Genomic DNA, 15,059 nt, shown 5'->3' on the forward strand with positions numbered 1-15,059 from the left:
ATTAGGCTTTACTGCCCTACCGCCATCAGGATAGATGATGGATCCTTGTCCTGAATGCATGCCTGATGGCGGGCACCTGGAATAGGGTGATGGGATTCAGCTGAGCTAAGACTGTGCTTTTAAGGGCGGCGTCATGGGGACGCCAGCAGCAGCAGTAGAAGCCGAAGCAGCAGCAGTAGAAGCCGAAGGAGAAGCCGAAAGAGAAGCCGAGAAGCAGCAGAACGAACGCTAGAGAGCCCAGATAGAGTGAAGACTTGCCTGCCAGCCTCCCAGCCCCCCAGCCAGTACCCCTGCCTGCCATATGCCTGGTGACCCCAAATAAAAAACCTGCAAAACTACTGAGGACTCTGACTCCTCCTTTACCCGGTCTGCATGGGATCAGAAAACCTGCTCAGTGGCCCATTCCTGACTTTACAATGAGACAAAGAAGAAACAAACTAAAAGGGATCCTAAAGTGTTGCTCCCCACATTAGCTCCTGTACATGAGTGTGTGACGTTAACTTCAAAGGCCCGGAAAGCACACTAGCTCTCAAAATATGGTACAGCAATGAAGAACCAGAAACATCTCTTCATGACTGCCCAGCCAAGGAGAGACAATTAAGATGCCTTTTGAGATGATTATTACTTTTGTCAGTCATAGATTTATATATATGAACTAGTCATAGTATGAAATGGTAAGCATTTACATGGCATTGGAAATTTTAATCTTCAAAGCTTGTCATCTTACTACAATTGACAAGAAATGTGGTGGCTATAAGGGCTTAAATGTAACTTCTAAAGGAATGCTGTGCACCTAAGTTCCTCTCCTTTAGGTTTAATATTTAAATAACTTGGTATAGTTGTGTAGGGTAAAGAAAATATCAGGCTTTTCTGCCCTTCTGCCATCAGGATAGATGATGGATCCTTGTCCTGAATGCATGCCTGATGGCGGGCACCTGGAATAGGGTGTGGGCATAGGTAGATGGGATTCAGCTGAGCTAAGACTGCTTTTTAAGGGCGGCGTCACGGGGGGACGCCAGCAGCAGCAGCAGCAGCAGCAGCAGCAGCAGCAGCAGAAGCCGAGAAGCAGCAGAACGAACGCCAGAGAGTCCAGATAGAGTGAAGACTTGCTGGGGGCTGGGAGGCTGTCAGGCCAGCCAGCACCCCTGCCTGCCATATGCCTGGTGAACCCCAAATAAAAAAACCTGCAAAACTACTGAGGACTCAGACTCCTCCTTTACCCGGTCTGCATGGGATCAGAAAACCTACACTGTGCCCGTTCCTGCTCTTTACAAGTTGTTAGACTAATTGGGTCTGCATCTATCTGCCACAATGAATGTGAATACATCCTTCCCCATGTTGCCATACTCTTACGATCAGAAACTAGAAGTGGCCTTAAGAAGTAACTGCAAGTATTGGCTAATTATTGTGAGAAAGAAGTTTAGCCTCAACGAGGTTAGAGCTGAAATAACTGTATTTCAGCAACATTTTTGGATATTTAAATGCATAATATTTAATTTTAATTCCAATCACAGCACACAGGGGGTATAGCTCAGTGGTAGAGCATTTGACTGCAATCACAGCACACCTAGAGACTTAGGGGTGCACTTTAGAGGAGACTCATCCAAGAAGGTCACTGGGGTGCAGTTATAAACAGAATCAGATGTTCCACAGAAGTAATACTATGTTTATTTTATGCTGGAGACAAGTGGATTGCAGCATCAGCTCTTAACCTTTTCAAAAAAATTTCTCTTTCTGTGTGTGTGTGTGCAGGATTCTGAGTTCTCAAACATGTGCCTAAGTACTTGAGCATATTAAATAAATATATATATATATTTAAAAATTTGAGAGTCAATGTTAATTGTGCCCATAGTTATATATCTTTAGCTCACCTTTACAAGAAAAGGCAAGGCCCTCTGTAGGGGTTAAGAATACATGGTATGTTGCTAAATTTTCACAGCTAAATGTCAACTCTGCAGTCAGCACATCTGGAATCTGAAGCATTTGGCTCTTTCTTTTATCAGCAACATAGAAATAGGCAGGCACTTAAGGATCTTATTAGAGAAGTCAAGTATAAATTCACTGCAATCTGTAATAATACCCACCAAGGACTCAGGCGAATCATCAACTTTGAGAGAGGAAGATGCGAAGAGTTAACTCCACTTTTCCAGGTGAGCAGTTCACAGTGCTTGCTGCACATTAGAGTCACCTGGGGTGCTTTACAATCACTTATGCCCACCCATAATATTTGATTGAGAATTTTTTAAGGTTTCCCATGGTCATGAACCTGGCTTCTTCAGGGTGGTTCAGGGACCAGCAGTATTATCATCACCACATTGTTAGAAATGAGGTATTTTGAGCCTAACTCCATACCTGTTAAATCAGAATCTTCATATCAACAAGATTCCCAGGTGATTCTAAGGCCCTTGAATGTTTGAGAATCACTTTTATAAGCTTGCTCTTTGTGTCATCAGATTGTCAAAAAGCAACACCAGAGGAGCTTCGTAAATGCCTTCATGGAGCTCCAGGTTTGTGACCTTCCAAGGGTCAGTATAGTCTAGTGTACCAATTATATAATTCTCATCAAAGATAAGGGCCTTATGTATCCAGGATTCCATATGCGAGAATGCACACAATAACGTCCTTGTAGGGTGTCCTTGGTGGCATAGGAGTGCTATCACCACTATGGTCTGAGTTCGATCCCCGGCCAGGGAGCTGACAAACAGCGCAGCAGACCTCTCCTGTCTCAGCCGCTGCTCCCCTCAGCAGTGTATTTCAGTAGATCCTCCTGTTCTGCTCCCTCCCCACTCTGTCTCTGGTGAATCCTCTCATCCCCTCCTGCACCTTGGCCTACACCCCAGTTCTATGTACAAATAAATAATGTTTTAAAAAAGTGTCCTTTTATATTTTAATAACAGAAAAAAATCCCATGTCACCAGATGAGATTAGTTACTCCTTCTACATAATTTGAAAATCTGCAGGCGGATTCATTCATGAAAGTCTCCAAAAATGATAGCTGTTCTATATGCATAACAAGCTTAGTGGTGCTCCTAGTTCATAAATGAATCTTTGTGGAGACCACAGACTTACAAAAATTCCAATAATTTTGTAAATTACTTCATTATCCATAAATAACAGCCCACAGGAATTATGAGAAAAGGTATCCTTAATCATTGAAATATGTTCCCAAGTAAACATCAGTGGGTGCACCTGGAATGATCTCTATTCAGACCTGGGCTTTAATGCCCTTCTCTCTGCCACCCACCTGCTGCCAGCAATGGGAAGGGGGAGTTGGGCACAGCTGTGGTGGGCTCTTGGGGGCAGGTGTGTCACCTGGGAACTCGTTAGAAATACAAGTTATTTCACCCGGAACTACTGACTCAAGATCTCGAGCAGTGGGGTCCAGTAATATGCATTTTACAAGCCCACCACTCTGTAAACTGGAGTTGGAGGACCCCTGGGAGTGGCAGATCTGAGGTGGACCCAGAGAATTTTCACTTCTAACAACTTCCCAGGTGAATCTGATCAGGGAACTTACTTTGAAAACTATTCGTAAAGAGCAAGGAGAGAGAAAGCAGCATGTCAGATGGCTTTAATTTTGAAAAGTTTAGTTCACTGAAAAAAACCCAAACACAAAGAAAAATTTTCCCCCTTTCTGGAGTCAATCACTGCTTGAAATTGCTGTTTTCCAACCTCATTTGTGAAATTCCACCTCAGGCTTTGGGGCTAAGATATTATGATTTCAATAGAGAGGCTCTTTCCTGAATTGCCATTTAACAAAAATGGTAAGTGGAGTATGAAATTCCATGAAAGGGGGTGAGTTTGAGAGGAATCATAGAAGCCAGTGGCTACCTCTTTGTGTCATTTTCCCCAAAGGATTTCTGTAATTCTAGTGAGTGGAGACAGATACACAACACAGATTTTCTAAAGGGATTAAAATGTTGGGTCTGCCAAGTTGGAAACCTCAGTATCCAGGGCTCTGCCCCTCAACCAAAGCCAGAACCTCTGCCCAGGCATCTGTTAGCTTTTGGCAAACCAGAGCTTCCTGTTTTCAAGATAATGTTTAAAAATGGCTCATAAAAGGTTTCTTGGACATAACTAGTCCTTGCAAAGCAATATTTTGATGATTAATCTGGAAATGAATCAGAAACATATGGAGCAAATTTCCCTTGAATTTGGCAAAACACACTTTGGACTTTATGCTGTCCAGAATATTTGAAAGATGGTTTTGAGTGTTTGTTGAATCAAACATGGCTTCCCTTTTCCCAGTTCCTTTTTAAACTATGGCAGTTTAAGAAGGCAAAGAAATCTTAAGGTTTCTTTGTTTTAGCCTTTGTACTTAAGTTACCAGATCTGCACGAAGGCAGACTTTTTTTTACTTGAGTTGCAGTTGACTGAGGATATAGAACATTTGCCAGCTACACTGCAATTCTCCATCTCTCTTGGCTTCGGAATAGTTCAAGAGGTCTCGTTTTCATTTATAAAGTGATGGCTGCAGACTTGGGTTGTTTCAAAGCCTAGAAACTCTCTTGTAGGTGAACTCCTTTTCATTTACCTACAGAGATGCAAGCTATCTGTTCTCCTGCAGTCCTCAGCATTTGAAATCCTTGATGGAGGTGTTTTGAGGGAGTGCCCCAGCTCTGTGGAGCACCTTTTGTGTGGTCAGAAAAAATGCTCAGCTCTGGACACACTGAAGGGACATTTTAGAAGGGACTCCGAATTCTATATAGGAGTTTCCCTCTGTTACGTACTGCTAAAGTGTTCTTAAATCTCACAAGCAGCTCTAGAACTTTTTAGAGGCAACACCCTCTGTATCTGGAAACTATTCCAGTCACAGACCTATAAGGAGAGCTGTGGAAATGTCCCTTATACCTATGTGTGGAGGAATATTTAACTTCTTCATATTTCAGGGATGTAGTCAAATAAGTCTCAGTGATATAGATTAGGGAAACTTAGAGACTTTTAAGCAAATTCAAAAATAATTGATATCTGAGATGAAATGAAAACGAAGACCCTGACTTTTTATGCCAGATTATCCAAATCTAAGACACAAATCCTATAATCATGCTTTCTTCTATTAAACAGCACTATTAATATGAAATTCAAGAATGATTGGAAGAATAATTTTTCTAAAATAACATGTAGCATTCCAGAAAACCTTGAAATGTCCAAACTTTCTTTTTAATAGCACAACATGTCCAATTTCTACAGTTATGGAATAATTTTAACCACTCCATTGCAACATCAGTTAAAAAAAATAAGGGCTAGGGAGAGAAGAACAACATTCCTGTGGGAGAGAAGCATTTGAACAAAAACATGAAGGTAGGAAAATATGCGGTATAAGGAGAGAATTGGAAAAAAATAAAATTAAAAAGGGACTAGAGACCAGCTTAGGGTATCATTAACATTAATGCTTCTTTCCTCTGAGATCTCATGTCCAAACTCGTCTGTTATTGCAACCTCCAGGGTCACTCTGCCTGGGCTTGAATTCCATTCTGTCATTTCTAAGCACAACATACATGAGCAAATCACTTTATTTCTTTGAGCCTCACTCTCCTCATCTGTAAAATGGGGCCAATAATTCCCATATTTTAGGGATGCTGTGAGGATTAAATGTCATTTACCAAGAGCCTCTTGTAAGCACCTGGAATATAAGGAGTGCTCCAAAAATAGCAAGGGGCATTTCTCTTCTCAAGTGGCAGCCCCTAGTCCCACTGCCTCTGCCACTTGCCCTGCTGTCTTAGCCATGCAGACTCTCCGATTCTAAGTCTGTCACCTCCACCTAACTTCACAGTCCTCTTTGCCCTCCATGTGCAATCAGTGACCAAGCCTTGTTGATTCTATTTGTAAAACCACTTTAAATTTACTCCCTCTCCCCGGCATCTTCATTGCTGACACCTGGTGGAGACCCCTTTAGTCAGTCACATTAAGTCTTTCCAGAATGGCCAACTGACTTGTAGCCTCTGACAAGGTCCTCATCTCTCCCAGTTTACTTCTGGAAAGATTACTAGTGGATTCTCTGTATTCACAGCCTCCCTGTTCTGTGAAGTCTTTGGGAACAAAATTAGCGGAAACAGGCATTGCTCCCAGGGAAACATAGGTTAAGGTCCTGAGAAACTGGTCATTTTTGTTAAATGATCGATTTAAAACTTATCTTACGTGGGTTCCTGTTTTAAGATCCCTTATTTGATAAATATTGTTAATTCATTAACCTTGAGCTCATGGCTAACAGCATTATAATTCATGCCTGAATGAAGCTTATCTAACACATATTTCTCTGTTAGACATGAAACAGCCTTCTTGTGCTTAGACAGCACTTCAGCACTACCTTGGTGGACCATTTTAAGTAGCAGAATCACCAAGAAGCAAAAAAAAAAAAAAAAAAAAAAAAAGAAAAGAAAAGTGAAAAACATGAGATTAAGACTACATAGACCCAGAGAATGACATTTGTTTACAGTAGGAGAGCTGAAACGAGGCCAAGCTCACCTTCAGTTTCATGTGGGAAGGGACTGGGTGGGGTGGGGTGGGGTAACTTAATATTTTTCTGTTCTGAATATGTCTACAAATGGCTACAGAATCACCACAAGTATTGATTTGGGGGTTACAAATAAATTATAGTGGGTAAGTGATTTGCAAATACAGAACCTCTGAGTAATAAGGATTGGCTGTATTTGTACCTAACTCACAGGGGGATATGCAGATTAAAGAAGATAATCTAGTAACTTTTTAAAAAAGATTTATTTATGTATGCATACAAGAGCTGGGGTACAGGCCAGAGATGCAGGAGGGTGAGGGGATTCACCAGAAACAGAGTGGGGAACAGAACAGACAGACTGACTGAAAGACACTGCTGAGGGGAGCAGCGGGCAAGACAGGAGAGGAATGCTGCACCATATGGGTAGCTCCCTGGCTGGCAGGGAATTGAACTCATGCTGAACTCATGCTGCAATGGCTGGCGATAGCTTGACAGCGCTGTCTTTAACCCCTGTACCACCAGGGAGGCCCTACAGGAGATAATCTAAAATGCTCTACAAGGCCCATGACAAGTGACAACTATTATTACAAAGGATTCTTATTTGTTATCAATATGATGCTCTCAATTACTTAACAGCATCGTAACTGATTGGGGCACCCATTATCCCTTTCCAGTCACTCCTCCTACACACATATTGATAATTTTTAAACTTACACATTGTCATTTCTGGGCTTGATATTCAAGTTCCTTCCAGGTATCTATAACTTTTCATCTTCGGCTTCAGTGAAACTGGCCTCGTCATCATGCCTTCTATACAACCCACGCGTGTCTTCCTCTATGATTTTGCTTCCCATTTACTCCGCCTCCTTTATTGAGACTGTCCCCCCATCTCCATTGTCCCTACATACTCAGATGTCCCTGTTTAGCCCCCAAGACTTGTTAAACACATCTTTAAAGTTCTTTCTGCCTGGGACTGTTATCTTTCTCTTTTCAACCTCAACACCATTTTCCCCTGTTCTATAACTGTACTTTCTATATTATGTTTACACGTTTATGATTTTTTTTATTTTTAGATACAGGTAGACCTGACTCATCTTTTCTTGTCCTGCAAACCTTTTGCATGATGCCTTGTCCTTAAATCAGTAGATACTAAGTGCTTACTGATGAGAGACAACGATAATAGAAAAACTCAAGGTAGTTATTACCTTTTTGTTCTGTTAAGATTCTTTTATTGAGAAATTCCAATATAAGTTTTTAATTTATGTTCCTCATTTATATGAAAATCCAAGGGAACCAATACTACTTTTCTTAAAATCTGATGGTTTATTCCTCAGTGTATTCTTATCACTTCAGCCTCCTTTTTCCCTCCTTTTTTGGGAAATCAGGGCTAAGCAAAACAGGCACTGCTACATTCCAAATTACATCATACTTTCTTTCAACAGCCTCTTTCTAATAATACAAATAAGAGCACTTAAAATTTGGAGAGAACATTGCATTCACATAGTTTGAAGGTGGGGCAAACTTGTCTAGTACAGTGACCCATTCCTTCCCTCGCCTCTAAAATGGCGTCTCCCTGGTGGCCCAAGCGGTTAAGACACAGTCTATGAAGCAATCCGCAGCCACTGCGGCACAAGTTCAAACTCCCGCCTGCCAGAGAGCTGCTACCCACATGGCGCAGCAGACCTCTCCTGACTCACCCCCTGCTCCCCTCAGCAGTGTTTTTCAGTAGCCTGTTCTGCTCCCCACTCTGTCTCTGGTGAATCCTCTCACCCCTCCCCCACACACCTCTGGCCTGTACCCCAGTTCTTTTTTTTTTTAAAAAAGATTTATTTATTTATTTATACAAGCACTGGGTACAGTCAGAAGCGCAGGAGGGTGAGAGAATTCACTAGAGCCAGAGCGGGGAGCAGAGCAGGCAGAAGGACTGAAGTACACTGCTGAGGGGAGCAGCGGGCGGCAGGAGAGGTCTGCACGCCATGTGGGACCCTCCTCCGGTGGCTGGGGAGCAGCCGGGGATTGAACCAGCGCTGCAGAGGCTGTGGGCGGCTTTGCAACCCAGCGCTCAACCGCTGCGCCACTGGGGAGGCCCTGTACCCCAGTTCTTGTATGCATAAATAAATAAATCTCTAAAAAAATAAAAAAAATAAAATGGACCCTGGTAGAGGGGAAACTCCCTGCAAATAAGAGGTGTGTTCTTGCTTATGCTGAGACCATGCCAAGAGCATCAGGTCTGAATAGGATGCTCGAGGAACTGTATATATCTTCTTGATGGGCAAGGAAGCATACCTGATTTTCAATGAAAAAGGACACAATAGGATATTTTACAAGTTACTAGATATGTGTCTCTGCTGCTCCTAATGTAATTTTTCACCCATTTTCATTGTTTTATTTTTTTTTAAGATTTATTTATTTATGCATACAAGAGCTGGGGTATGGGTCAGAGATGCAGGCCGGTGAGAGGATTCACCAGAGATAGAGTGGGGAACAGAACAGGCAGTCTGATTACTGAAATACACCGCTGAGGGGAGCAGCGGGTGAGACAGGAGAGGTCTGCTTTGCCATGTGGGTCAGCTCTCTGGCCAGGCGGGGATCGAACTCGAGCTGCAGAGGCTGCGGATTGCTTCATAGTGTGGTGCTTAACCCCTTGTGCCACCAGGGAGGCCCCATTCTAGTTGTTTTAAAAAGAACAAGTTGAGTATGTGCCTTACTTCCATGATTTCCCCTTCTGGTGCATTTTCCTCTTTGGATTTGGATCTCATCAGCTAGTAGGGAGTTGGGCTCTGCTGACCACAGAGATCCTTAGCTAAAGGTGCAACTGTGAGTGGGCAAGAGTGATGAGGGAGTCAGTGAGCAGGATCGGCTTATGATTGTGCACCTGAGCATAGCTCTTCTTCTGGTGTCACTTTCTTTTTCACGCCTTCTTGTGGCTATGAATTAAGAATAGGTGTCAGATCTCCTGTGTTTCCCATACCAGTGGGGACATTTCAGTCATGAGATGGGTCTACCTCTTTGAAATCAAAGATCTGAAATTTAGATAGAAAGTCACATACAAATATCACTTAAAACATCATCTTCCACTCTACTCACAAAATCTGTTTCAAGAATAAATGTCCCTGTGTGAATGTGTGTGCACATCTGTTTATTTCAGGTCACCATGTCACTGAAAGCTGTTGTTCATAATGACGACTGTGAAGCAATGGTGAGAAGTATGCAGGATCCTGCAGAATGTGGCAGGAACCTAGATGATAGGATCAGTCAAATACTGAAGAGGAAGTAGGAATAGTGAAAGAAAATGGGAAATGAGTCAAAGAAACACCATTATCTATTTGACCTCAGAGGAACACCTAAGGCCAAACAATATTAAATCCATCCTCCAAGAATACCTGTCCCAGTGGAGTGCAACCTTGCTAGGAAAATCTACAAGTTCTTTGACAGAACACCCAACTGGATGTCAAGAAAACAAGATCCACACCCTCTCTCTTAGTTAAAATAATGAGAAAACCAAGCTTTTCTGGAATTTTGGGCTAGATCTGTCAAGCTACCTTCCATGGGGTCTCCCCATGGCAATTGGAGAGATCATTCCCTTTTATGGAGATACCATTTGCCTTTATGGACCTATATCTAGGATAAATTCCTTTTAGATATATTTATTAATTGATAGATATTATAGGCTGAGTTGTGTTTTCCCCAAAATCCATATTTTAAAACCTTAATCCCTAGTACTTTGGAACTGGTAACTGAGCCTTTAGAGATAGGCCTTTAAAGAGTCAATCAAGGAGGGCCTCCCCGGTGGCGCAGCGGTTGAGCGCTGGATTGCGAAGCTGCCCACAGCCTCTGCAGCGCAGGTTCGACCCCCGGCTGCTCCCTGGCCACTGGAGGAGGGTCCCACATGGCGCGCAGACCTCTCCTGCCGCCTGCTGCTCCCCTCAGCAGTATACTTCAGTCCTTCTGCCTGCTCTGCTCCCCGCTCTGGCTCTGGTGAATTCTCTCACCCTCCTGCGCTTCTGACTGTACCCAGTGCTTGTATGTATAAATAAATAAATAAATAAATCTTTAAAAAAAAAAAAAGTCAATCAAGGTTAAATGAGGACACGTGAGCACAGCCCTGCTCCCACAGGGCTGGTGTCCTTACAAGGAAATGGAAGAGACACCGGGGATGCACAATCACAGAGGCAAGGCCTTGTGAAGACAAGGCAAGGAGGTGCTATCTATAAACCATCTACAACTTTGATAGGATTTTTATCTTGGACTCTTCCAGCTCCCAGAACTGTGGGAAAATAAATTTCTGTTGTCTAGGCCACCCAGCCAGTGGTATTTTGTTAAGGCAAACCTAGCAAAAGAATACAAGTTAGTTGTTATTCATTAGCTATGAAAAAATCCAGTGACTATTTGGTATTAAGAAGAAACCCCTATTTTGGGGGGAACATTTCTTCTTCTTTTTTCCCTTTAATTTGGTAAACTTTCTTTAATTCTAAATCTTTACTAATACTTCTTGATAAGCCCAGGTGAGTTTAAGCTCCCTGCAGAGTTGAGGAGACTGTGTCATCTCAGTCATCTTAGTTTTGACACAGTGTCACATTTGTTTCCCTTGGTAGCCCTCGGAGTAGTGTAGACATTATTATCATCGTTTTGTAAGTGATGATACAACTAAGCCATTTACTGTGGAGATTGGGTTGAATTTATAATTAGGTCTTTCAGTTCCACTCTTTCTGCTGTTTTCCCCAAATTTTGCCTGTTTTTCCTTATTCTTTGCATTAGAATATTTCCAAGCTTGGGATACATTTCAGAATTTCCCCTATTGCTTTCAAATTTTGTGATTTATTCTTCTGTAATTCTGTTGAATTTTTTCATTTCTCTTGATGTTGTCTTTGTGGTGGGTTTCTTAGAAAATGTCACTCTCTACCCTGCCAACTTTATGACCAATCCCAGGGGAATTTTTCATTCTGTTTCTTTCCTAGAGAAACCTAGGCTTCACCTATGAAATCTCTTAGCCCATCTCTACAACTGTGCATTCTGAGTTTTACAGGAAGAGGAATACCCATGGAATGTAAAAGTAAAGATCTTTTGACATTCTTGTTTTTGGATATAAGGCTGTACATTATACTTTATAAGAAATGGTTGAGAATTTGCTTTATGGGATGCACTAAATTTCCTTGTTAGGAGAGTGCAAAGAAAAAGTAAAACACAATCTTTAGGGGGCTTGATGAGTGTAGCAGATTCTGTGTTGTGCTGTAAGGGGCTTGGCACTGGGAAGTCTTAGAACCCACTCATCTGTCTTCAGGAGCCAGCCACAAGTGGGAGATCACCTCAGGGCTCTGAATCCAGCAGGTTTAGGAGGAGAAAAGAGCAGTGACAAATAATAGCAGGGCTGAGGTAGGAAAATCCAAGTCTGCTGCACTAAAATCCATGGAAAGGAGTTTGAGGGTTTCGTGAGATCAGGCCTTTGTTGCCCCCACCCATCTGTGCTGTGGTCCACTAGTGGAGTCAATCATCAGGAGCTGGGGGACCCGGGGACCAGGGCCCAGAGAGTCTGGAGACAAATATTCCCTTCCTGGTGCTACCCTGATAGTCAGTGGTTCCTAAACCAGTTCAAAGGGCTCTTCTATGCAAAATATGAAGACAGTGACGCCTCATGATATAGACAAGGCAATGACTTAATTCCAGAACATTTTGAGGATCACAAATGCTGATCTAAGATTATGCAACATATTCTTTCTTCTCTGGCATATTTAAAGGGAAAAAATGACCTCGTTTTTCAAATATTTTGTGGTCGCTAAGTACCATAAGTGGTAACAATAATCACAGTAGGTGCTGTGAAGTAGGTGCTAGCTACTCCACACTGCACTGTGCACTGTTCTATTCATACATTATTTTATTTGTTTTCCAAACAAACTATGAAGTAAATATTCTTACTATCCAATTTTTACAGATGAAAAAACTGAGCACTAGAAAGATCAAGAAAGTTGCCTGATGTCATTCCCTGAAGAGGTGGCAGAATTAGAATGCAAACCCAAGTTGGTCTGAACAATTAAAAAATTATCATTTTTGGCCAAAGAATCTATGTTTCTATCGGGGCTGTGTGTTCAAAAGCTATCTTACTTCACATCTTTTTCTTTTCATAAATATTGTTTCAATCTTTATTATTTTCACTAAAACTATTTCACATCTTCTGACAAGTTATCTCATAAATTATTGAAATATCCCAGAAATGGACACCAAATGGCCAACTGGCAATACAAACTGCATTTCTCAGAATGTTCCTCACACATACTAATCCTTCATAAGACCACAAGTCCTGGTTCTTGATGTGGAAAATGTGGGCACCACAACTTAAGCAGATGACCAGAGAATCAGGGTGAAAGGCAGTGCTCTCAGCACTAAAACTACTGAAAACATCGTGTTACCTTCCGGGGTCTGGAAGACACTGATGGTCTTGTAGTGTCTGGAGGTTGTCCTTACAAATCTAACTCTCACAGGGCAGACATGTGTAAGTTCCTAGCAAGGTTCAACTGGTGGAAAACTAGATTAAAACAAACAAACAAACAAACAAACCTCTCTGTGCTGACATTAATTATTTGGGCTGTGCTTTCTTGAGGGACTGCCATGGTCTACAGAAGGGGCTCTGTGAGCTGTTCTCTTATATTGGGAATATTGATGATATTATGCTACTTATAGTTTAAGTGTAGGCTTTAATGAGAAACCTCACTATGCTATGTCATTGGCTTGTTGTTAATGTTTAGCTTTGTTTGTGGAGCATCAGAAGAGATGGTGAAAAGGACATGGGGGAGATAACTCTAGGAACTGGAGATCAACCGTCTTTTCAGTTCCCAGATGTGGCTTGTGCATGTTCACAAATCACTGCTTTCCAATCATTCTTATTCTGATATCCAAATAGCTTCTTACTGCAATAATTGAACCATCTGTACAGTTCTTATATCAGACATATTCGACTCATACAATTGCCCAAAACTGGGGGTAAGGTGGTAAGGGGCAGCAAAAACTCAAACACATCTTTATTGGCATCTATCTAAGCACATTTGTTTCTAACATCACGTTTTGTTTAGAGCACCTCATGTGGCCAAAAAAAAAAAAAAATTTAACTCTTCCAAGCTAAAGTCTTCCAGTTGCTCAGGTTCTTTCAGAGTTAGTGATAACAAGAATCCTGTTATAGCATTTTTTAATTCCATATTGATTTTTATCTCTGTGTCATATACCCCAAAATGCCCCAGATGGAATCCCACCAAATTCATTCTTCCTTTATGTATTCTTTTATTTTCTCAGTCATCTTTCTTATCATCATCAACAACTTGTCCCTGCACCCACCTCCCTCTGAAATAACAACTGCTGGTTTGGTTTTTCTTTTCCTGTCTCTTTAAGCCAGAAACTTCCTGACGCCTCAGCAGGCATCCAGGACTCCCAGCAAGTCTCCATTGCAGTGAGATTTGCAAGTGAATCTTTCTGCTCTGGAATTCACCGCTGGGTCCCATCAATCCCTAAAATCCAGGCATGGCCACTGACACAGGTGCGTCCAAGACATCCTAGAAACGGGTCGGAAGATCAGAAAAATAAATCAATTGATATCGGCAGCTCCCAAAAGGGAGCTGAACGAAACATAAAACCAATACAAAACCCAATCAAAACACACACACACACAAGCAATTAAATTATTTGAGACTCAAATGCCTACCTTAGAGGTTGCCCCAAGCTCTCTGCTCACACATGTACCCTCCTCTCCGGTCTGTTTACTGGCTCGCCAATCACTGTGCTTTCTCTGCCCGAGCCACAGTCTGCTTAGAGTGGGCTCCGAATACACATGCTCCGCACGCCCAAGCAGCTTTCCGTGCCAGGCAGCCCCTTCGCCTTCCTTCCCAGTCCGGGCCAGCCCTTGCCAATTGCCTGACTGCTGACCAATTCCCACAAGCAGTGGAATGGGGAGGCGAAGGGAGCCAACAGGAGTTGGGATCAATTCCACTCATTGTGGAGGGGGTGGCCACCCATCTAGGCAGGAAGGGCCCATCTCATGCTTTTCCTAACCTTACAACGGCTCTGCAGATGTTTTCTCCAGCCTCATTCAGATCACAGAACACGTGGGGAGACTCCTCCGGGGGTCCAGCCGCTCCAGACCACTCCCCCAGGAGGCAGCCCAGGCCTCCAGACACAGATCCTTCTTACCTTCACAAAGCCCCAGTTCTTAAAAACCTGGCTGGAGTCTCCAAGGAATGCTGTGTTTGACTGGACATTGGAGGCAGCGAGTTTCAGAAGCAGGGAGCATTTTGAAATGAAACAGAAAGTAACCCGGAGATCAAACCAGACCCCCGACCTACACCTGGCCCTCCACAGCCTCCAGCATCTTCAGAGGCAGCCAGCCTGCCCAGCTGTTTTAGCCTGGAGACAATTCAGAGAAGACTGCAGCTTGGAGTCTGGAACTCACTGCCTGGTCGCTTTTTTTTTTTTTTTAATTAGAGTATTTGTTGAGCTTTTTAACATGCTGTTGTCTGCTTCTGCAGGGAATTGCTCAGTGAGCTGTCACCTGACTCACAGCAGCTCCATTATATAATTCAAACAGTGCTATGTGAGTTCTGATCAGAAAGTCACACTCACTGAC

General features: G+C 42.6%; 1 protein-coding gene across 2 annotated transcripts in view; it reads right to left on the minus strand.

Annotated features, from left to right (window-relative positions):
• The window catches only part of PHACTR1 (phosphatase and actin regulator 1), a 329,151-nt gene extending 314,306 nt beyond the window's left edge, over nt 1-14,845 (minus strand). Inside the window, exon 1 of one of the 2 annotated variants that reach the window (XM_054698439.1) lies at nt 14,627-14,845. The gene's annotated coding sequence lies outside the window, so the exon portion shown is untranslated. Of the gene's footprint in view, nt 1-14,141; nt 14,528-14,626 lie in introns of those variants that run through there. The other variant, XM_037519209.2, reaches the window with a different exon arrangement.
• Between the last annotated feature and the right edge of the window lie 214 nt (nt 14,846-15,059).

The sequence above is a fragment of the Talpa occidentalis genome, unplaced genomic scaffold, assembly GCF_014898055.3.
Source record: "Talpa occidentalis isolate TD23 unplaced genomic scaffold, MPIMG_talOcc4v2.1 talOcc4.2, whole genome shotgun sequence".
NCBI lineage: Eukaryota > Metazoa > Chordata > Mammalia > Eulipotyphla > Talpidae > Talpa > Talpa occidentalis.